The sequence below is a fragment of the Phyllostomus discolor genome, chromosome 4, assembly GCF_004126475.2.
Source record: "Phyllostomus discolor isolate MPI-MPIP mPhyDis1 chromosome 4, mPhyDis1.pri.v3, whole genome shotgun sequence".
Taxonomy (NCBI): Eukaryota; Metazoa; Chordata; class Mammalia; order Chiroptera; family Phyllostomidae; genus Phyllostomus; species Phyllostomus discolor.
Window position 1 is genome coordinate 111,337,788 of NC_040906.2, and position 25,328 is coordinate 111,363,115.

Consider the following 25,328-nt stretch of genomic DNA (forward strand, 5'->3'; position numbering starts at 1 on the left):
TGTACTTGTGTCCTTCATCTTGTAGGCAGATCTGTTTTCTTCTCTTTCCTCCAACAATATTTTTGTGTATCTAAAAATAATAATATACCCAAAGCGTCGCAGGTTCGATTCCCAGCCAGGGTACATGCCTGAGTTGCAGGCCATAACCCCCAGCAACCGCACACTGATGTTTCTCTCTCTCTCTCTATCTCCCTACCTTCCCTCCCTAAAAATAAATAAATAAAATCTTTAAAATAATAACATACACTGCATGATAACTGTATTACCAGGCACCATTCAGTATCTTTTACATGCATGCCCATGTAATCTGCAAGAGAGTTATTCCTTCTTACAGATGATAAAAATAGGTACTCAGAAAATTAAGTTCCATTTCCTGGAATATTGCTAGTAAGTAATAGAACCAGGACTTGAACACAGATCTTTCAGATGTTAAAGCCTTTGTTGTTTTGCAGTACATCATGTTATTGCTTATCATACTTTATTATAATTATACTCCTAGCCAGACAGTGGAAAAGAATATCATTGCATGAAATACGGAGAAAGAGAAACACAGATTTGGAAATATAGCATATAATGAAGTAGTTTTAAAAACGCTAGTTCTAAAAGAGATCTGATTTCAGAGCCCTAGCCTTGCCTGTTACAAAATGTGATTTTTAAATAGATAAGTTAACATCTCAAAATTTGTTCTTCATCTGTAAATAGATCTGTCTCATAGGTTTGATGTAAGAAATAATATACATAAAGCTCACATAGTACATCTTTAATGGTAATTGCTATTATAGTATAATCTTATTATTAAAGATTATGTATATACACTGGCCAACCATTAAATGCTGTGGGTAACACATCAGTAGGTAACTTAGTTGGAAAGAAGAAAAGTTGAGAAGTACCAAAATTCATTGCCATGTCTAGTTTAATTAATTGATTTAATGTTTGTCACATTCTTTGTTGCATTTCAGTACTATAGTAGGAACTGATGGTGATATTTTCAGGTCTCTACAGAATGAAATATAAGCGAGGAATTAAGCTCTCAGTCACACATTTTCAGGCATTTTTTTTAGGTGACTGCATACTTCTTAACTGGAAAAAGATTGAGAATTTCTGGTTTGGAAGGAAATTAATGCAATGTGCAGGCCATCTTCTAAAAAGCCTGAAGGAAGGTTGAGATTTCTCAGCTTGGATATTAAAGGCCATCAAGTTCAGCCTGTTGCACTTTTCAAGAAGCCTATCTATGCCCCCTCAGGCATCTTAAACTAGCCTTACTGCCTCAGTCTTAAATGATGGCCCTGACACTAGAGGACAGAGCTTCCTGATTTATAAAGGTAAACTGAATGATTTGCTTTGAGAACTGCAGGTTTACTCTCTTTGTCTCCATCTTTCTGCATGTCTGGGAATCAGCAGGTTGCCCATGGTGGGGATTCTGAGCATTTTTCTTACGATCATCGTCAGTTATAGTGCTACATTGCTGGAGTGTTCTTGTATTCTTATGTCTGGGTTCTTCAAGAGAGGACTCATGCCTCTAACACATGCTCTGTGTTCCTTCTACCACGAGGGACACAGTAACAATAGCTCTCCCAAAGATTTAGAGCACAAGGCTTCAAGCATAGAAGTCCATAATTAATTACCTTACAGTAGTATCATTTATTCCATGGAGTGAGACCCTCTCACCGACCTGCTCCAAGCCAATCTGTTCAATACAAGGTTGGACCTAAAGCATCCTCCAGTTTAGTAATAATGTGTGTTAGGAAAAGGGTATTTAGACTAGAATATGCTTAGTGGTTCTTTAAGTCAGCAGTTTCTGAAGAAGGGTATATAATGTACAGCCTGTGAGGTGTGGGGAGGAAGTAGTAAAAGTTCTTTATCTCAGTCTTTCAAAGTTTCTATTTTTCAGATTCATTTTTTATTATATATTAGGCCATATTTACAGTTTAAACCCATCAAATACACAAATGTATACATATTAAAGGTACATAGCCAGATATCTTATTAGGTGGGAGTGTACTCTCAAAAATGGTTAGTGACCTTTTCAGTGCACAGGTCATTTTCTTTTTAGTAAATTAGTGTTAGGTCTATAATTACAAGCCTGAGTGGCTGATTAACATTTCTGTTTCAAGGGACTACTGTTAATCAGAGTGTATTATAATTTAGACAGGTGAAAAGCAGTGTAGAGTGGCTGGTCTACAACTATCAAAGTGTGAGAGGGAACTCTTTAAAAAATGGTTTTGTGTTAACTGTAAGTGTAAGAAGTCTAAGAGGCAGGTTGCAAAAAGCAGTAGTAGCAAATGAAAGATCAGTTTGTATTTGTGAACTAGGTGAGAAAGGCTTTTCTTTAGATGCTGGCTTTTGGCCACATAGCACTATTAACAGTAAACTCTGTAATCTCTAGATGGAAAAAACAGCTGCACCATGATCATTTTGGTATTTAAAACAGAAAAATTCAGTGACAATGTGTGTGGCTTTGTAGAGCTTTGGGATATCTGGAGTCAGCAAAGAGTTGAAAAATGGTGACAAGTCCCAGGTTGCTTTGGTTAGAATGTGAGAGTTAAAGCATATCACACCTTCAGATTACTAGAGAGAGCTTTCATTTCTTCAAAGAGGTTTGAATGTTTTGCACATGTTCCCTTGTTAATTCTCACAACATTCCTGCCAAGAATGAGTATATTGTGAAGGAAGAGTTTACTGTCCTTGGCAACAAACTGCCATTTGTCCTTCGTCTTTTCTAATTATTAAGTTATACCATAAGCCAAAACATTGTAATCTGAGCCGTGGTCATCCTTTTCAGGCAACTTTATTTGGAAGGTATTTGTATATTTAGATGAATATATTCAGGAAGTTATATTTTTATGTTTAAAGTGCTTTGTGGGAAAAGAGGGAGGCCTGTTACCTTTTGTTAGAATTTTTTATTTAAAGACATATATAACTTTTTCATAAGACTTATTTGCAGAGAGTTACAGCAAAAGAAATTATTTTGTTTTTTATTTATTGGAGCTTGCTATTGGTGGACTTTGAAATTTAAGCTGTAATGGACAGCCAGACCATGTCTTGTCCTAAATTTCCGTGGAGAAATCGTTTCTCTGCAGCAGGATCCTTGAACAGTGACTGATCCAAGGACTCTACTCCCTCCAGTGGAGCATTGACCAACTAACTCTTAGCTCTAGGGCCTAGGTTGGATATATCAAGGGATAGACTTTTTAGCATATGAAGAAAGGAAATTCATCCTTCCCTATTTTACTACTCTGGGGCTTTTTCTTTTTTTTCCATTTTATACTCTTTATTTCTGAAGTTAAAATAAAAAAGTCATAAACAAGCTTACATACTTGATGGTCCTGTCTACACACTTTTGCTCCACTATATCTCTATTCACTTCACACTTCTTCCAGTAAATAATATTCTCTCTGATAGACTTGAAAAATGATGGTTTTAAAATGCTCTGTGTATGTTAAAAATGTGATTATAGTTAATAGGTTCTCAAGTAAAATAGCCATTTGTGGGACCATAGGGAGCTGTACTATTGCCTGGGATGAAAGAAAGCAGATGGGACTAGAACTCTCATTAAACACCAAGTTTTTCCGGAAAGTATCATCTTTCCACTCTATAAGAAGCATGTTAATTCAGTTTATATATCCTTTGTCTGCTTTGTCTTGCCTTGCCTTACCTTTCTTCTCTCTTTCCCTTTCCCTTTCCCTTCCCTTTCCCTTTCCTTTCCTTAGCACATGGTTACCCTTTTAGGTCACCTACTTTCCTCACAGCATGATGAACAGTGACACGAACTAGATAGCCTTGTATTGTTCATTGTTTCCATTTTTTTCCTCAAAAAAACCTTTTTGATTCACTTCTCTCGGGCAACCTGCTTGTGATATTTGTCTGTTTTTACAAAGACAAGAAAAGAAAATGGTTCCCCTTTCTCCTCTGAGTTAAGAAAAGAGTGATGTGCTAAACACTTTCTGCATCAGTGTTCAGAAGCCATTTAAAGGGGAATGTTTCATTGTTGTTATGTTAGCATGAGGTTTATATAAGATCTTTTAAATTGATTCAGAAGCTAAAGGGTGGCAGTGTTAAGTCAGAGGTGGCCCTGTAAATCTTAGAAATACCTACAGTTGTGTATTTTATCTCCTGGTAGAGTCAATACTCATGGAAACATTTCAACCGTCACATTTAATCCTAGAGAGTCGAGTCAGTGACTATAAACTGTATTGGTCAATATAACATTTTGTAAATGACTTCTACAAAGGACTCTGTAGAGCTTTAAAGGAAGGTAGATTTGGGTGTGATTCAACTGTGTAATTCACTTCTTTTTTTTATTCTTTCTTGTTGGTCCTTAAGGTACAGCTTTTCCTTCAGATCTCCAGTATCAACATTTGAGACAGAAAGATAGAAATTTGACCGACTTATATAATATGCAAGTTCCCATCAGGAGAGTATTAGGAAAAAGATAAACCTTTCATATTTTATTAGCATTTAATGTAACCATGGAAAAAAGATCAAAACAGTAAATCTGTCATGGCAAAGAAAAAAGTACAGTGGTTCCCTGGTACTTATTAATTTGTCCCAGAACTCATGATTAGTGCTGAAACTGACAAATGGCGAATGATGAAGCATTTTCTTTTGTGGGGCGGTGTTGTGACTCATACAAACTCGAGCAAGTGCAATTAGTCCTGAGCAAGCGCCAAGTGCTGAAACATTTTTTCTCATCAAAATGCGACAAGTACTGGGTTTAACAAGTTGAAGTTGACGAGGTATGACTGTACTAAAAGTTTTACCTTGTGCATTCATCATCTTGGGTCCTGAAGGAGTTTATTTGATTTCTGGGGCAGGGGGAAAAATGAATACCAAATATTTGGCAATATTGCCAAGATTTTTCTAATCTACAAGGTGCATCTTATGTGTTACCATAAAAAAATGGGATAGGTTACCAAAGTATAGTGTAATATTTGCTGACAGAATGTGATTTTTGGCCATTGAGTCAATAACTGAGGAAAGGAAGTAATCTATTAATGCTTTTTTGTGTGTGGGTTTCTTTTTTCCTGTAAAAACTTAAATCTGCCTGAGTTGTTGCTTATATTAAAGAATAGAATGAGGTAGCGAGGCACTAAATAATTAGATGATTTGATGAGATGTAAATGATGGCAAATGAGTTTAAAAGCACCTCATACAATGTATGGATTGCAGAAAGGTTAGGACAGCTTAACTGTTTTTCGTTTGTACTCTTGAATGAGAGTGAGGTCCGGTTGCGACCACTCGCTGTTTGTGTTACAGGCTAGCTACACATGTAACATATGAGTTTGCTGAACTTGAAGGCATTCTCTTGTTTTACAGGCCTTGTTTGGGCTTTACTTGAGAAGCAGCGGCTTCCTGTCTGAGAACAGGCTGATATAAGTGAATATGAAGCCAGGATGCCAGTGTAATCAAGAGGAATCTTTTTGCACTTGAAGGATAAAATTGCACTCTAGTATAAAAAGGAAAATGCTGTGTGATGAGGCTTATTGCTATTTTGGATGTGTGTGTATATGAGAAGTCTAGGCTGTGGTGTTGAACTGCTCATGGTCTACTTGATTTGTGCTAACTCAGTTTGCACGGATTCTTGAATACAGTTACAACTTGGGGTTTTTGCCTTTATGGTAAAATTATTTTATCACAGCCTGCACTCTTACCAAGGAGAAAGCCCTGAACTTCCATTAATTAGTTGTTCTGTTGCTCCACTGGGGCAAAAGGTCTGAGCCAATATTATTTTAAAAGGATATCAGGGGAATTTAAAACCCCTTTCCTCCTTTGCAACTTTTGGGTTATTGGAGGGGGGCTTTTAGGGGGTGCTTTTTCAGGTGCTGCTCCACACACAGCACGTGTGTGCCTGCCTCTTAGGGGGCAGCATGTTAGAAATGTACTTTTCCCGAAGCAGTCTTACCAGAAGGAGCGAGATAGAACAGCCACAAAGCTGCATTATAAATCATCAGGGCCTTGCAGTGATACTACCCATTAAGGAGACTTTTTTTTTCCCCTACTCAGTTCCTAGCTGTACTAATAGCACAGCACATCAAGCAAGGCTGTAAATAAAAGTTATTACCTAATAGGTAGGTGCTGAAGTGGAACGGACAGAGCTGAGGCATGGAGGCCTTATTACTGCTCATCAGCAATTATAAACAGGATAAAGTGTCTGGGACTTGCGCTGATGCAGTGAGGGCTAATAGAGGCTAGGAATGACACTAGGCCGTGATAGGATGATGTATGGTGATGGGATTTTACTGCATCATCGTGCTGCTTGCTTCCACAACAAGTTATGTTATCCGTTTTCCTGCTTGCTCATCTATCTGAAAAGACAGTCCCATTGCTTCTCCTACCAGCAGGTAGACCGGAATTTAGTCCTCATACCTGTGTCTGTGTCTGAGGCAACCCCCTTACGAAGAATTGTTGGAAATATGTCATAATCTTGCTGATAAAAGCTGTAACCTTATTGTATTGCCTGCTGTAGAAGTTGTTGTTTATGTGGAATATAGGACCAACTCAGGCCCTGTAGTTAGCCAGCCAGTCCAGTGTTTTATTCAAAGACCACTGTAACAGTCTTCTAGTAGATTCTATGGCAACATGCAAAATAAGTGGTAAAGGTGCATCTTGCCCCTGGGAGCTTATATCAGAGATAGAATAGGTACAGAAACATAAATACAACTAATTCTAGCTACAGTGAGTAAGAAATGTAACTGATGTTTATTTTGAAAAGTGAAGACAGGAAGGATCAATGATGCTAATCGTTGTGAGCAAGTATAATACTAATGTTGTCTTTCTCTTTTAAAGAATTATCTTATTAGTGAAATGCTTAGAATTTAGTTCCTTAGAGTGAATAGGAGGGATAAAGGGATACTTGAATGTGAAGGGAAAGTCTAGAAGTAGGACTTTGTTTTTTAGTGAACAGAAAACAGCAAAAAATGACTTTGCAGTGCTTTTGAGTAGTAGATAAGCACCTAATACTTGGTAAAATTGAGATATGGCTCTCTTCAACTTTGATCATTCAACCTCATAAGTCACAGCAATTCAATCTTAGAGATAGGATAACTCTGTAGCAGAGCCACAAAGGAATGCTTTCAGAGGAGTTTAGCAGTCTGATCTAGGAGTTTAAGAGCATTTGTGTAGTGTAATTGTTTGTCACTTGTGCCTTTAAATGAATACACCTCTCTGTGCAATGCATTTAAAGCTAACCTATCAGGAGTCTTCCTGTTGTTTGAAAAATTATGTTTTTTTATGGAGTTCTTTGATGGCTTAAGTTACGCATAGGTGTACCTCATTTTAAAGAAGCCTGATATATGATAATCTCAATATTGCAAACCAGATAAACTAAGAATTGATGTTATAAGATAGTACTTAGGTCTATAAAATGTCCTGCCACCAAGTTAAGGTGGATAGGTTTTACTTTTGCATATAAAGTAATATTTGACTTACCAAATAATTAATTCCTGCTAATCCTATTTCATGTAGTGTTTTGTGGGTAGTGGCTAACAGAATGGAGAGAGTTATGAACATGAGAAAAAATGTTTTAAAATAATAACAGGATTTGATGGCTGATTAGAATTGGCTGAAGAAAGAATGTAAAGTTATAAACATGAGGGACTGAAAGAAGAAAGATGAAATTGTTGGCAGGGAGGAAAGACTGGTTGAATCTATTTTCAGTTTCTGATAAGCTAAATTGTAGGTTATTTTAGATAGTCTGTAGAAAAGGATAAAAATAGGCCTGTTTTGGAAATCATCAGATTAGAAACAAATTAAAGTGGGTAAGGGAAATAAATACAGAAGTACAAGGGGCTAAGGACTGTCCTTAGGGGGCTGGGAAACAAGCCAGTAAGTTAACAAAGCTAAAGAAAGGAGAAAGCTTCATACAGAATTATGAAAGATGTATGAGTAGAGGGACCAGGAAACAGGAGGACTACAGGAAGCTGTTGCCTGTGGCTTACAGAAGGTCATTGAAACTGCGAAAGAAACCTAGTGTACTGTGGTGGGATTAAAAGCCTGATGAGAGGGCATTAAAGAGGCACTTCATAACAAGGAAAGAAAGGCAGCAACAGATAGAAATCATTCAGTTTAAGGCGTTAGGTGAGCCATTGAAAACCAGTAAGTAGTGGTGGTTGGAGGGAGAAACAGGGTCAGGCATTTCTTCATATGGAGGTAGTTAGGTTAGGGAAATATTTTTCCTTTGTTAAGATACAAAGGAAAGATACATAGGAAGAGAAAAACTAGAAAATATTAGAAGAAACAGATACAAAAGCAAGATTCTTTAGAGACAGAAACCTAGAGGCATTAGTTGCTTTCAAAAGTATATGGAAAGAGATACAGATATAGGTAGATACATTTTCTCTTTTCATCTATAGACAGCTGAGGCAAGATGAACAAAGGAGTTCATCCTAGAAAGTCATCATTTTCTGAATAAATAGATAATGCCATCAGCTGTAAGCAGCAGCAGAGAACTGAGGTGGTAAGGAGAGGATTACTGTGGACTGAGGAGGGAAAATAGAATTTTCAAGTAGTACCTAATCCAAACAGTCATTAAATAGTTTAAGTTTACAATGGGCCAAAGTGTCTCTGGTTACTACATTTAACCCAAGAGGAAAGAGCAAAAAGAGAACAAGTGGTGTCTATTTCTTTCTTTTTCAATTATATGTTTTCATTTTTTAAAACTAACACATGGTAGCAAATCATAACACAAAATAGTTATAAGAGAAAGAGTCTAGAGACAGTCCCATTCCTCAAATCTGGCCAGCATTTCAATCCTGACAATTTCTGTTCTAGTAGTTTCGTCCTGTAGTTTACCTTAATAATTGTGAAAGAAAAAAATGCTGGTATTCTACTCTTCAAATGTCACTTGGTGTGAAATGGAAGGTTTAGTTCACACTGTTCCTCACCTCAGTGTTTGGTATTTGTACTATTTGTTTTCATTCTTCTCTTTCTTGATCCATCAACTTGCAGCACCATTTCTTAATGAGGATGTACCTCTGATTAGAGGTACTTCCTTGTCATACTTCCTGTCAGCTAGCTATACTTGTACTTTTTTTATTGTCACAGTTGTTGACTTTACATTCAAGCCTATAACTACAAGCAAATCTTCCATGTTATATACATAGGTTGTTTCCCCAAACTGAAAGCCAGTAAATGGCATTTATTTTATTATGACTCTGTAAGTGTTACTTCCATCCAGGCAGCCATGTTATCTGCCAGGAATAGATATTTTTTTTTCTGTGGGTCTAATGTCACAGTCCCTGGGCCACTGAAGGAGAATGTTCCACATCAAAGCCAAATTAGGTTTTTGTTATATTTCATCAGTTGGTCAAATCAAGCCGTACTTTAGTTTGATTTATATTTAGGTTGTAACTTTTTCAGTTACTTTTTTCTTGGCATTTATAATTGTGTCTTTTTTTGTTGCACTGTTTGGTTTTATGTCACTGTTTTTTAAATTATATTTTTTATTATGTTATTATAATTATCCTGACTTTTTTCTCATTGTCCCCTCCATCAAGCCCCCTCTACTCCCTCAGGATATTCCCCCATCACTGTTCGTGTCCATGGGTCGTGCATATAAGTTCCTTGGCTACTCCATCTCCTATATTGTACTTTATTTATATCGCCACAGCTATTCTGTAACCATGTGTACTTCTTAATCCCCTCACCTCTTCACCCATTTCACTACACTTCCCTTCAGTCTGGTAACCACCTGGTAACTAACTTGTTTTCTCTTGCTGTTTTTAAGAGCCTCTCTTTATCTTTAACCTTTGGCCTTTTAATTATGATGTGTCTTGGAGTGGGCCTCTTTGCATCCCTCATAATTGGGACATGCTGTGCTTCCTGGACTTGCAAGTGTATTTCCTTCACCAAATTAGGGAAGTTTTCTTTCACTATTTTTTCAGTAGATTTCCAATTTCTTGCTCTTTCTCTTCTCCTTCTGGCACCCCTATGATGTGAATGTTGGACCTCTCGAAGTTGTCCCACAGGCTGTTTGTTTATTTTGTATTCCTCATTTATGTTGTATTCTTTTTTCTTCTTGTTGTTCTGCATGGTTGGTTTTTGCTTCCTTATGTTCCACATCATTGATTGGAATCTCGGCTTCATCTACTCTACTGTTGTTTCCCTGTAAATTGTTCTCTATTTCAACTATTGTATCCTTCGTTTCTGACTAGGTCCTTTTTATGCTGCTGAGGTGCTCACTAGGTTCCTGGAACATTCTTATAGCCAGTGTTTGGAACTCTGCATCTGACAGATTGCTTACTGGCATTTCGTTTAGCTCTTTTTCTGGAGTTTTGATCTGTTCTTTCGTTTGGGCCATGTTTCTTTGTCTCCTCGTTTTGGCAGCCTCCCTGTGTTTGTTTCTGTGTATTAGGTAGAACTGCTTTGACTCCATGTCTTGGTAGTGTGCCTTAATGCAGTAGGCGTCTGGCACAGCCTCCCCTATCACCCACAGCCTCCCCTATCACTCAAGGTATATCCTTCGTGCGGGCTGAGCATAGCCTCCTCTTGTAGTTGAGCCTTGGTTGGCTGTTGGCAGATCAATAGGAGAGATTTACCCAGGCCTGTCAGCCTGTCAGCTTCCAGGACTAGCTGTGGCCTTGACCACCAACCTCCACCATCTGTGGAGGATCAGCTGTGCAGTGGCAGGGTTGTGGTGCTCCAAGGTGGTTTGTAGCTGTCCACTGAGGATGCTGGCCCTGGGGTTTCCCTGGGTGGTGCAGGCTCAGGTCAGCCCCCACCTGTGTTTTGCCCAGGGCACCCTGCCTGAGCTGTAAAGCAATCTGAGATGGCTGGTGCTTGTGCCAGGCTTGGGGGGGTCCCAGGTGAAGCCAAGCTGTGAGTATAATGTGGCTGCTGCTATGGCTCACTGTGGCCAGCTTGCTTGTTTGATAGGATTTAGGAGCCAATACCAGTCATTCTTATGGAAAAGCAGCTAAGGTGGGCCTATAAATTGGGTGGGGCAGAGCCCCTAGGGATCTCCAAGGTGGGTCAAACAGTGTTAGCCAGGTTGATGGAGTGTCAGATATGGCACCAGTTTACCAACTCTGTAGGGAGAGGGTTTAGCAAAGGGACAATGTCCTCTGCTCGCCTTGGTGCCAGACACTTCAGTGTCTCCCTGTATACCACTGCTGGCTTTCAAGCTGCTACCCTGGTGCTGGAGCTCAGAGGGCGTGAGTCTGAGTAGGTGAGCTCTTGTGTGGGGTCTTTAATAGGAACTGCTTGGGGCTCCAGAAGGTTATTCCCTTGACTCAATCCCCACTGGTTTTTGCAGCCAGAGGTTTTAGGGACTTACCTCCTTGCCACTGGAATCCTTAGCTGGAGGCCAGGTATGGGTCTGGGACTCCTCTCTCCCAAGATATCCCTCCCTAATTTTTATTCACGTGGATGTTGAACTAGTCCATTCCATGACTGTGCCCCTCCTATCAGTCTGTATGGATGTGGTTTCTTCAATTCTGTAGTTTAGACTTCCATTCAACTCATTTTCTAACATTCCTGAGTGATGGTTGTTCTATATTTTAGTTGTAATTTTGATGTGGTTGTGTGAAGAGGTGAGCCATGTCTGTCTATCGTAACGGGAAGTCTATGTCACTATTTTTTTTTTCTAACCTGGATTCATATCTTTTGCTCAAGACCTCCTTCCTGGATCCCACTTTTCTGCTGCAGTCTCTAATAGATGTTCTTTAAGTCTTCTTTGTCTTCCCAGAATTTTCCTTGACCATTATTTTATTCCCTCATTTTTTGGAATACAGTCCTCAAACAAATTCCTAAGAGAAAGGGATATTGGGGTTCTTGCATATCTAAAAATGTCTTTTCTGCCCCTAGCATGATGGAGAGTTTGTTTTAGTATAGAATTCTTGCATGAAAATGATTGTTCCTTTCCCTTCCATATTACTGAGAAGTCAATGCCACTAGTTTTCTTTTTATAAGTGGTATAACTGAGAATTTTTTCACCTCTAAAACACTTAGTATTGTGTTTTTTATCTTTAGTGTTCCAGAATTTGTAGTGAAGTTTCCAATGGTCATCTACTCCCCAAACCCCCCATTCCCATTCAAGATGTTGGATTTGAAGACTAGTGTCCTCCTTCAGCTGTAGACTGTCTTTGATATTCTCCCAACTTATCTTTTGGGTCTCATAATATAGATATTGGACCTGCTATACTGGTGATTTTTTTCCTTAATTCCTCTCTCAATTTCCATCTCCTGTATGTTCTGGGCAATTCTTTCTTACTTTATTTTTCAACCCTTCTTTTAACAGTCATACATTGTGAGCTTTCTTTTGTTCCCTGAAGGTTTCTTTTTCATAGTATCCTGTTCTTGTTTATAAATAGAGTAATAATAATTATTATTATATAGTAATGTCTTCTTAATATATTAGTGATTAGACTTGTGTTCCTGTGTTTGCTGAGTTACCTGTGATTGCCTTGAGGCCTCTTCTTGTATTTGTCTTAGGTTTATCCTTCATGCATCTGGTGAAGCTTGGTTTTCTGTTGACTTCTAAGAAAAAAAGGCTTAAATAGATGGGGAGAGTGCCTGCCACTGTCTCTTTTTTACATGGGAATTTCTACTGAGGCCCTGTGTGGGACGGAGAAGAGTAGCAATGTCAACCAGCAGCATCTATTGTGAGGAAGTTGAGAGCCTGCTGTTAAGGCTCTGAAGTGGAGGAGGAGGACTTAACTATGAGGAGCCATAGAAAGAGCTTTGCATAGGTGGGTCATTCACTTTCTTTGTAGAAGAGCTGTCCAGATTTCTGCCAAGTAAATGTAGGCTGCTACTAAGAATGGGAGGTGTAGACTAGTACAGTTGTTCTACATATACACTTTTCAGTGGATCCCCCTACTTTCTGTCCTGCTTCTCATTCTGCTTTTCTTGTCACATAGTGGCTGCCTCCTCTGCAGCTACCAGGCTTCAGCCCCAACCCATTCACATTACTATCAATGTCTAGACATTTGTTTAAAATCTGTTGTTGATTATGTTAAACACACAATTTATTAATATTACAGTAAATTCATTCTTCATGTTATTTTTGTGCTTTTATTTCACTTAAGTCTGGGGAAGGGTCAGAGGAAAATATGTTTAGTCTTCTTGACCTAAAAGTTACCTGGAACAAAGTCAGAACTGTGCTTTCTGATTTGACCATTGGTGGAGATAGAAGGGAAGGGTAGCCTCAGTAGAATGTTGTGGTTCTTGGAATCTAGAAGATGAGAATGTACCCAAGTTAAAGCCCTTAATTTTGAAAGGAAAGAAGTATAGAAGTTGGTAGTTGAGATTGTAGGCTCTAGAGGCAGTTTGTGTGGGTTCACATTCTAGTGCTCCCTTTTATCAGCCACATAACTGAAAGACTTGTTGAATCTCTTCGTGAGTCTTGGTACTTCTCATGTAAAATAATAGACCCAATCATAGAGGGAAATGAGACAATGCATTTAAAGCACCTAACATGGTGCCTCATAAATCCTTAATAGGCAACAGAGATAGGAACAGAAGGTGTCAGATGATCTGAGTGAAAGAGTAAAGAGAAACAAGGTAAGGTAGAGGAAAGTGAGAAAGAACTCACACAACTCAGATAGTCTGGTTAGAAAAAGAGGTAGAATCAGAAACTGGTGATGAAGACTGGAAGCCAAGCAGATTGGAGAGTACAGACATGGAAAGGAAGTCTGGGTCAGTGAAGTCAAGAAAGGAGGGTAGAGTAGTCACCAACTCTCGTTTGAATAGGTGAGGGCTGTGAATGACCGGAAACCCAGAAAACTTTCAAAGAAAGAAGGCATCAGAACCACAAAGATCAAACTTCTTCTTTTTTTTTTGTTTTGTTTTGTTTCTAGGGCTTGTTCTTAAAAGTAAAATTTTATTGTATGTGTTGGTGGAAAGTAATTTTTACAGAGAATTCATGAGCTTGCCTTCTAAAAAAGATAGTCTTATTTCCTGACCTCTTTCTTCTCTACACTTTTATTCTTAAAATTGAGAACTTCTCTTTTTTGTGGAGAGAGGAGCCACAGAAGGTTGATCATTTTCTTCTGGGTAAAATCTTGATGAAAAGACTGGCTGTTGCATCCAGACCAACAGCATAATAGAACTTGAGCCAGTAAATTCACTTCTTTATGATTAAAAATCAGACAGTTTAACCTTGGAATTATTTTTGTCATGGGGGACTTCATATTGTGATTAGTTATCTTAACAGCCAAGTGCCTCTATGGGCTCAGTTAACCAGCCTCCCACTGCATATGTATAATTATTTTTAGTGCATATACACATACTGCTATAAAAGCTTATTTGGCCTTATGCTCCCCGCCGTTCTGAGTTCTCTGTTTCATTACCAGTATCCACCCACAGAGTTTCAGAAAGCCATTCCCAAATAACAGAACCACAACTCAGAATTTTAAATAAACCACATCTCTCTTAGCTCACTGGAAAGGGGTATTAGGCATGTTACACATTTTGCACATCCATCCACTCTTCCAAAATTTATTAAAAATGTATACATATATAAGCAAGAAAATAGGGCATTCTAACTCAGATTTTATGGTAATTTTTCTGTTAACTTTAGCAAGGGATAAAGAAAGAATATAGTAGACAACCTGTAAGATTTTTACCTTGAATGTGGGCCGATATTTACTTGAAAAAATACACTGGACACTGCTTTTTTCTAAAGAAAGTTGAATAACTCCTCTCAAGAGATGTTATCACATTATAGTCTGAAACATATGTTCAAATATGCAGGATGACTTTTAAAAGAAATTTGGGTTTGGGGAGGGAACTTAATGTAGTAACTGATTTGAACAGGAAGTGTTAGCTGCAGCAGAGTCTGTGTTCCAGCTTGGCATTAACTGATAGCTCCTGTAATTACAAGGATTCAGATCCACTTTTTATTTGGCGTCCTGTTGATAAATCCATTTCTAGAAGATTAAAATCACATCTTAAGGTCTTGATCATCATCTTTCCTGAAACAGCAGTTGCAGTAATTGATGCAGTTAAAAGTGGGTCCTTATTGGATTGGAGGAAGTATAGACTAAGAAAGTTTTAACATATAAAAGTGACTAATCACTAAAGTGTACTTCCAGGTAAATGTTGACTTCACTACAAACCTGGAGAAGCATGAGCTTTTGCCTTACTGTTGATTATGTGCTACAACCATTTTGTCCTGCACTTTCCCATCAGACCTAAGTAGTGTCAGCATTTACCGGGAAATAATCCAGCAGGCATTCTAGCCACTCATCTCCAAATACGGCTACTCTGGAATATACTTGTTAGGCTTTATAAAAACATAATTTCAGACAGAAAAGTTACAAGAAGATTACATAGAATTTTCAGGCGCACATGCCTCCCCCACCATGGAGTCCCCAAATGTTAACATTTTACCATATGGAGCATCGACTTTTTTTTTTTCCTCTTCTTCCCCTACCCCTACCCCTGGGCATGCATGTATGTATTATATCCATATTGTTAACCATTTCAGTAAGTAGCTTTATGTTATACTAAAATATTCAATGTGTAATTCTTAAAATCAAGGTATTATGTTAATAGCCATAGTACAGTTTTCAAAATTGGAAATTAACATTGATATAATATGAAGTCTGTCTGAAAGAAGTCCAACCATCGTCAATATACAAGAGCAGTTTGCATGACACCGATGTAACCTGCCAGCCAAGGAGAGTGGACTGCAATGGGCATGTGTGAACAATGACTTCACTATACTAGTTGGTTGGGGAGGTAGATGCTGTTGAGTGAGCATGTGTACAGTGTGGATGTCACATTCAAAATGAGCGAGTTAGAGCAGCAAATCTGCATCAGATTTTGCATTAAGCTCAAACATTCCTTCATGGAAACTATTCAGATGATTCAGAAGGCTGCAGCTCTGGGCTGCGCCCGCATATGCATCACATCTCATGCAGTTTTTTGACGAAACATCAAATCACTCAGCCCCCCTATAGCCCAGATTTGGTGCCCTGTGACTTCTGGCTTTTCCCAAAACTAAAATCACCCTTGAAGGGGAAGAGATTTGAGACAGGTGATGAGATTCAGGAAAATAAGATGTGCCAGCTGATGGAGATTGGGAGAACTGTGTGAGGTCCCAAGGTGCCTACTTTGAGGGGTACTGAGGCATCATTATCCTATGTACAACGTTCCTTATATCTGTATCTTCAATAAATTTCTCTATTTTCCATAGTATATGGCTGGATACTTTCTGTACAGACCAGAAAGTATTTTTTAGTATGGCTGTACATAGCTGGGGCATCTTGATAATAATACTTTCAGTGAAGAGTATTGAACAAAGTCAGTTGAATTGAGGTTAAAATGTTAGGTATTTGCTCCTCTAGTGTTTTAAAGATGGACCAGAAACATTTTATTATTTTTTTTAATCTTCACCTGAGGCTATGTTTATTGATTTGAGGGGTGGGGGAGAGAATGAGAGAAAAACATTGATGTGAGAGAGAAAAATGGATCAGTTGCCTCCTGTCCCTACCGGGCATTGAACCCACAACTTAGGCATGTGCCCTGACTGAGAATTGAACCTGCAGCCTTTTAGTGTATGGGGTGTTGGTCAAAGCAACTGAGCCAGCCAGCCAGGGTCTAAGAACAATTTTCAATGTAATTTTATGCAGGATTCCTTGCCACTGGTTTTGATTTTCCAGACCTTCGTTTTACAAATAGGGTTATTTGTCTTTACTTCATAAGCTATTTTCTTAAGGCAACTTTTTTTCAACCCACTACACACTTGGTAGTGCCTGCATCAACAATGATATACCCTGAGTAGTGAACACCTAATATATTCATGGAGGAGGAGGACAAGGCTTTCTTTGGGCAGTTTGCCATCATGTATTAAGTTACAGCTTGAGGTTCATTTACTCTCACATTAGAAAGAGTTAAAATGGCTGGTCAAGATGGTAGTTTAGGTAAACACAGTACTTGAATTCTTGCACAACTGCATTAAATTACAACTAAACTACAGAACAGCCATTATTCAGAACCACCTGAAATCTAACTGAATGGAAATCCTACAACTAGATTTAAAGAAGAAGCCACATCGAGACTGGTAGGAGGGACAGAGACACAGAACACGTTGGTCTCACACCCATATGTGGCAGATAAAAATCAGGAGGGTTATTTTAGCTATGGAGGTCTCCCCTGAGGAATGAGGTGCCTCAGCCCCAGACTAGGTCCGCAGCCCAGGGTTTCAGTGCCAAGAAGAGAAATTCCCATAACTTCTGGTTTTAAAACCAGTGGGGGTTGAGGGTGAATGGTATAGAAGGCTTCTGGAATCCCAGGCAATTCCTCTTAACGGCCCAATGTGGACTCACTCCCTCTGAACTCCAGTGCTGGAGCAGCAGCACAAAAGGCACCAGGGACAAACAGGGAGGAACTGAATCATCTGACATCAGGACGAGAGCTAGAGGGACAGCTTTCTCCCAGACGTGCTGGCAGAGGCCATTGGTCCTTTTCTGAGCTTCCCAGCAACAAAGCCAGATGCAGGCGCCATATCTGAGTCTGCATCAAACTGATTCACACTGTTTGTCCTGCTCTGGTGATTCCCTGACACCCCACCCAACCTGTTTTCAGTCACTTTTCCAGACAAACGTCCTGTATGGCTTATGCTTTAGATTTTTCTAAAATCTCTCAGACAAGCAGCATCTGGTCTCAGTGTGCCCCAAACTTCTTTTTAAGTGGCCTCAGACCTGGCACTAGTGGCAGCCAGACTTGGTTCACAGTTAGCTTCTATTGGGTACCACCAAGCCCAGCACAAATAGCATCCATCTACAGATAGCCAAGTGGTCCCTAGCAGAACACAAGCAGTGGCTGAACTCGGCCTTCACCTACTGGGAGGCCCAAGAGCCAGCCACCTGGGTGGACAGCTTCAGGCCACGTCAAAGCACTACCCAACCACTCCCACAAGCAACAGACTCAGCGGGCACCAGAGCCCCACTGAAGTAAGTCCTGCTTTGTGGGGTGGAACCCTGCACAGCTGATCCTCCACAGTGGTTACAGTCAGTCCTTGCAGCTGATCAGCCTATGGGTAAGTCTCTCCCATTGACATGCCAACAGCTTTCAAGGCTCAGCTGTTATACCACTGGAAGGTGTACACAGCCCAGAGAGTAGAGTGTGCACCTCGAATGCCCAGCTTTGGTGAACAGGGAGGCTGTGCCATTGGACCCTATAGAACACCTACTAAACAAAGCCACTGTACTACGCCTGAGAGACACAGCAGCTCTGCCTAATACATAGGGAGGCTGCCAAAATGAGGAGACAAAGAAACATGTCTCAAATGAAAAAAAAAAAAGAACAAAACTTCAGAAAAAGAACTGAACAAAATGGAGACAATCTACCAGATGCCGAGTTTGAAACAGACTGTAAAGATGCTGAATGAACTTTGTGAGAACTTCGACAGCATAAAAAAGAACATGAAAACCATAAAAAAGAATCACTCAGAAATGAAGGCTACACTAACTGAAATGAAGAATTTACAGGGAATCAACAATAGAGTAGATGAAGCCAAAAATCAAATCAATGACTTGGAACGTAAGGAAGCCAAAAGTACCCTATCAGAACAGCCAAAAGAAAAAATAATCCAAGACAATGAGGATAGTGTAAGGAACCTCTGGAACAACTTCAGGCATACCCACATTTGCATCATGGGGATGCAAGGAGAAGAGAGAGAACAAGAAATTGAAAACCTATTTGAAAAAATGACAGGAAATTTCCTTAACGTGAAGTCTAGGAAGCTCAGAGAGTCCCAAACAAGATAAAACCAAAGAAGCCCACATCACAACACATCATAATTAAAATGCAAAAGGTTAAAGACAAAGAGGAAATCTTGTAAGTAGCAAAAGAAAAGCAGTTAGTTACCTACAAGGGGACTCCCTTAAGACTGTGAGTGGATTTCTTAATAGAAACTTTGCAGGCCAAAAGGGACTGGCAAAAAACAATTCAGTGATGAAAAGCAAGAATGTACAACCAAGATTACTCTACCTAGCAAAGCTATCATTTAGAATCAAAGGACAGATAAAGAGCTTCCTACACAAGAAAAAGCTGAAGGAGTTCCTCACCACCAAACCAGTATCACATGGAATATTAAACAGTCTTCTTTAAGAGGAAGAAAAGAAAAAAAAATTAAAATGAACAATAAAATGGCAATAAATACATATATATCAACAAATGGAATCTAAAAAACAAAAATAAACTAACAGGCAGAACAGAAACAGAGTCATAGATACAGAGAACATTTTGACAGTTACCAGATGGGGGGGTGGTTTGGAGGATGGGTATAAAAGGTGAAGGGATTAAAAAATATAAATCGATTGTTACAGAATAGCCATGGGGATGTAAAGTATAGCATAGGAAATATAGTCACTACTGTTCTAATAACTATGTATGGTGTCAGGTGCATATGAAATTTATTGGGATAATCAGTTATGTAATGTCTAATCACTGGGGTGTATACCTGAAACTACTGTGATATTGTATGTGAACTGTAACTGAAAATAAAAAGTGATTTTAAAAAAAGTTAAAGTGAGATACAGGAATATATATAAGTTTAAGGATTTAACCTGGGAGTAATGAGCCAAAAGACTAGACCTTGGGTAGCAAAAAACTGAGTGATAAGTAGAGGGAACTGATTTAAGCTAACGCTAAATTAGAAACCAAAATAGTTTAAAAACAAATCAGCTATTTAATTTTGGCATCTGCACTACTTAGTTATGCATTCAAGCTCACTTTTTTTTAATAGCAAAATAAAAACATTCAAACTTGTTTCCCTTTACATTAAGCCTGGAATACAGCCTACAAGATGACAGTCTTTCATTGAGAGATTACCATCATTAGGAACTTCATCCCTATTAGAGAGTTATTCTTTATTATTACTATCATCACCACCACTGTCGTCGTCGTCGTTGTTGTTGTTATTTTATTGTTGAACACCAGTGCAGTACTAAATATAGTCAGTTCTACCCCTGCCCCTTAGAAGCTTGCATTATAAGTCAGACAGGCAAAACAACTGGAAAATTTAGAACACTCACAGGGAAGGTGGTTAAGTTTCATGGTTGTTAGATGATTTGCATTTGAATATTTGACTTTTTTTCTCTGTGTATGTTTTTAACAGAGTCAGAAAAATTGAATTAGTGTCTCATCTTCTTTACCCATTTCCCAACCCTACCCCCATACTCAGTGTTTTTCCATAAAGGACACTTTATTTTCAGGTGTCCTGGTCCCAAACCCAAAGCTAGACCAGGTTAACTCCTGGGCAAGTCATTTATGCTTTGGAGGACAACACAGGGGAGTAGAACATTATTTAAATACTTCTGGCCTATCTCTTCCCTCCAGGCTTCTTCAAATATAAGTCAGCCTTAGGAACAAGTGGCTATAGCCTATGGCTGTGTACTGCCCAGGTGCTTAAAACAGTTGTGTAGTTTTATATGACATTATTTGAAAATCTCTAGGGTTTAGGTAACTCTGTAGAGTAAGTAGAAGTCTTACTCCATATTTTTAGTCAATTTGTAGTAGTCATTCTAAGAAACTAAATGAAAACAGTATTGTCTTATACACAGTTAATATAAAAATAAATCTGGATAAATAGATACTTGATAGATTCTCTCAAATTTCCCTTTCTTTGGATAAGTGAAAATAAATCATGGCTGATCTTAGTTTTCTGGAAAAACTGGAAAAGATAACAGAACAGAAGTTCAAGACCAGTCTTAGCACTGTAAGGGTCTTAGAACCCTGACGACCATTGACCTGATTTGTGGTCAGGAACAGAAATTGGGGAACCTGGGCATGTGGCCTTTGAAAAGTATATCTTTCTCTTAGGTTTCTCTTAATCTTGCTTCACTCTGTTTGTCCCTCCTTGCTACCTTATTCTGTACTCTACAGATGCTATAAATGTAATATTTTCTAAAAAATCAATGTATTGTAATGTCGTTGAACTCTAAAATACCTAAGCAGGTTATAAAAAGGAAAGATTATCTGTTGAGGATAATTTGTCAGTTACAATGAGTAACTGAAAAATCTATGAAGAAAAGTAATATGGTTTAGTTGGGCAGGCAGGACAGGTCTTTCTAATGGAGAAGCTGAAACAAGGAAGTGGTGCCAGGCCAGTGCCAGCTACAAAGGGTGACTGCTGTGTTGGTAGTTGTACAGGTATGCTGACCAACATCCCTTTGTAGAATTTAGCTCCTAGTGATACCCTTTAAGTAAATAGTGTAGCAAGAATGACACTTAACAAACAGGAATAGTAGCTGTGGTTTTTCAGATAAACCCAGGAGTGGTTTATTGGCCACCCACCCTCATCTGTGCCCTTCTAAAGAGATCTGGCCCTGGCTAGTGTGGCTGAGTGGATTGAGTGTCAGACTGTTAACCAAAGGATCACTGGTTCAATTCCCAGTCAGGGCAATAACGCCTGGGTTGTGGGCCAGGTCCCCAGTTGGGGGCACTCGAGAGGCAACCACACGTTAATGTTTCACTCCCTTTTTCCCTCCCTTCCTCTCTCTAAAAATAAATAAAATTTAAAAATCTTAAAAAGAGAGAAAGATCAATCTGGTATATGAGCTGTAGGAAGCTATCAGGGTGATTGAGAGGAGAAAGCTTTGTCTTTTGCCTGTGGGGCCCATGTAAAGGTGAAGAAGGCATGTTTTACCTTTTCTGACCATTGAAAGAAATAAAATTTCCAATAACAGTAACTGGCTTTTCTTATGTTACTGGGAAAAAAAAGTTTTTTTGTATCTTCCTACAAATAAACAGTAAAGAAACTTTTGTGGCCAGATATTTTAAAAATAACAGAGGAAAAAATAAAGCTGATTTTTATGAAAATTAAACACTGTGACTGCAATCCACAGAAATCTAGAGACTTAGCAGGAATGGGAAGGGAATAGTAAGAGCAATGAGCCTTACAAATCACATTCTAAGAGCAGAGGACAAGTAGGGTTATTCAACTCTTTAACAGAGATGTATCTTAGAGAAATTGCACCAAAATATTTGGATAAGACGATTCTAAGTGGAACAGAGAGAGGTGTTTGGCCTTTTGGGAACAACTTCAGTCACAGACAGTGCCATCAGACTATAAGGAATCATGGGCTAAAACACCAATAGCTAGCTCATCTCATGCTTGTCTAAGCATCCATTCCTTACTAAGGCACAGATGAACTATAGTCTAATGTACCATATGTGGCAGGGATGCAAGTAGAGGCAATTAGAGAAAGAGCATTCCTCCCCGCATTGCCAAGGTGCAACAGGAACTAAGCTGATTACACAGTACTTGCTCTTCTTCACCTGCCCTCCTTGTGCCAACCCTTCAACCATGTGCCAGCCCTTCAACCATGTAGATTTCTCAGATGCTTGATGAAAGTTTTAATTTCTGGTCTTGGGTATGAAGCAGAGAAGATGTACAACTGTAAATCTCCTCCTTTGCAAGTTAAATGATTCCATTAAAATAAATAGATAAGCTAGAAAGAAAGAAATTGAGAGAGAAGGGAAGGAGGGCCAAAAGGAAGGAAGAAGGAAAGGGGAAAGAAAGAAAAGAGAAAAGAAAAAAGGCACATTCCATAGGAAGACTATCCAGGACTATTCAGAAAGTCCATGTTTCAATGAAGGAAGGTAAAAAGGAAGGACCAGTTTGAAGAGCACCTACTGTTTTATATTAAAAGAGACTTAGACATAAGATCCAAATGTAACACATGAGACTTGGTAGGACATACCTTTGAAAACAATGGAAATTACTTTGATATGGACTAGAATGACATTGAAGCTTTCTTAATTTTATTAGGGGCAACATTTTGGTTATGTAAGGAAATGCTGTTATTAGATGTATATGTGTATGTATTTTAATGTTTCCAACTTATTTTTAGACATTTTGGGGGAAGGAGTATAAATATGGAGGGGAGAGATAATGTGACAGATTGTTAACAATTATTGAATCTGAATGGAGTGTACACAGGTGTGTGTGTGGTATTGTAGTGTTTGAACTTTTCTATATATTTGAAATTTTTCAAAATAAAAAGTTGAGTGAAGACTGAGTACTTTCTTCCTGAGTGAGGTTGGAAACAAGGCAAAGATGTCCTCTCTCAACACTCATTCAACATCATACTGGAAAGCCTACTCAGTACAATAGGCAAGAAAAGGAAATAAAAGGCAGGCAATTAGAAAAGTTTAGGGGAAAACCATTGCTTTAGAACTGTTGGACTCCAGTGCCATTTTAAAGATTGTTTTATTTAATGGAGAGCTGTTCTCACCACAGCACATTAGCTTCTCCTATTCAATCTTTCGATGAATTCATATTCACTTTTTTTCTGGTGTCAAGGTGTTCCACCAAAATCAGCTTTCAGCTCCTGGTATAGCAGGAATCAGAGGAGGGAAATGGACTAAGAGGAAGTGACAAGTCTGATTCTAGCTTTAAAACATGCTTTTGGGACATGTGGGTGCTTATCTCCTGAAGGGAACATGTCATGACTCATCACGGTTCTGCTGTTCTTTAAGCTTTCTTTCAACCAGAAATGTCCCTACAGAAGCACCTTCTGCTCTGCTGTCATGAGGGCCAAAATCAGATGATTACATGATATGGTTACCCCAAAGAAGGTTTCCGAACCTTATGTCTTTTGAGCATACTGAAGAGGACAGAGACCTCAAAAGTTAAGGTGCACTTCCAAGATAGTCAGCTCTACTGATAGGTAGGTAGGTAAGCAGGCAGGTAGGTAGATAGATAGACAGACAAGTAGGTAGGTAGACATACATACATACATACATATATACATACATACATAGAGATTGAGATACCCAAGATACCCCAGGTCTCCCCAATCTTGTGTTCTCAGCAGGAAGAAGAGTCAGAGGTCTGCTTTCAGCCTTGAGGTTGTGATAGAGGAGACCGGTATCTCCAACAGCATAGGAGACAGAGAAAAATAACCTGGGGGGGGGGCGGGGGTTGGGAGTGGAGATTGAAGGAGTAGAGAGGGACTAAGAATAATACTGGCTGGCAGTTTGAGAACAACTGACCTTTGAAATAGTTATGATCTAAGACAAGACATCCTAGCTTATTTCAAGCTAGATTCATCTCCATATCATATATCAAGTGAAAATGAAGGGATCTGGCACAAAATTTTAATGATCAGCCTCTTCCAAAGACTTGAACTTCTTTCTCTGTCCATGTAGTAGCTTTTGACAGGTGTGTTAATTCCAAAACAGTCTAAGGGCTATTAGAAAGATAAGAAAGGAGGGGGAAATCCCAGTTGAATAAAGTGGGGAAAAAAGTTTTTAATGGATAATGAGGGAGTTTTCTCTCCTGAAGTCTTTCATGACACACAGTAAAATGCCAGGAGAGGATGAATCTAATCCCTGCATAAACTCTGAAAGTACTGCATGAGGAGAACCACAGAGAAAATACCTATAAAAACAGATTTTTTAAAGCCCCCTAGTTTTATCAGTGAGAATGTGGTGCTGTTCGTGGACAGAGAGGTTCCAGCAGCTTAAGCGCCTTTTAAATGGTCAAAGGCGAGACAGCAGTGATGTGTGAGGGTTCATTAATTATTGCTCTTACCAATGTTTGCACAGGCTGTTGGGATCATGAATGTCAGTCTGTCAAGAGACTGTGATAGGTTCTAAAAAAATTGATTGAGTACCTCAAAAGCTGTCATAGAGCCTGAGATTAAACAGATTCATCTTTCCTTCTTAGAAGTGAGGGTAGGTGTGGGTGAAGTGAATAGAAGAGGGCTTTCTTCTCTTTGTTGCCACTGTACTTCTCCACTCTCCTATAAACTGTGAGGATTGGCCTGTATAGAGGACGAAGAGCCCGCCTGAGGTGTCAGAAGGCCACAGTCATGGTTAGTAGTCCCAGGTGTGTGCAGGCTGCCAGCTGCACAGTGACGGAGATTAAGAGAGATTGGGATTCGACTCTGACAAGTCTGACACAATTTATTTGAAAATTTCTGGGAGAGAACATGAGTAATAAAGACAAGAACTGTGACAGTGAGGAACAAATGTGAATTTCTGTCAGAGGCAAAACAGAATTTTAAAAGCAGTAGCTCTGTTTGTTGTCTCCAGTCAAGCTTCCAGTTGAACTGTGTTTCTAAATTGAAGGTCTTAGCACTGCTTTTTGCGATTGGCTAGGAAAGTACAATTAGAAGAATTTCTCTCTTTAGAAAATTGTATGTTTTAAAATCACTGTACTTGTTTCCCTGTCACAAATTAAGCACTAGTTATCTTCAAACCTAGGAAACTGATCTGTAAAATACTTTTTATAAGATTTTTATTTCTAATTTAATCACATTATAATTCTTGATCAGACTAGAAGACCTGATGTGATATTTTTTCATTCTATTAAATTTAGGCAGAGAAAGAAAGGGTCTCTTGTGTGGGTATATACAGACTACATTATGTTC

At 38.9% G+C, this 25,328-nt stretch overlaps 1 protein-coding gene across 3 annotated transcripts in view; it reads left to right on the forward strand.

Moving 5' to 3' along the window:
* Nucleotides 1-25,328, forward strand: part of ZFAND3 (zinc finger AN1-type containing 3) — a 331,480-nt gene that overhangs the window by 268,750 nt on the left and 37,402 nt on the right. The gene's annotated exons all lie outside the window — the stretch shown is intronic.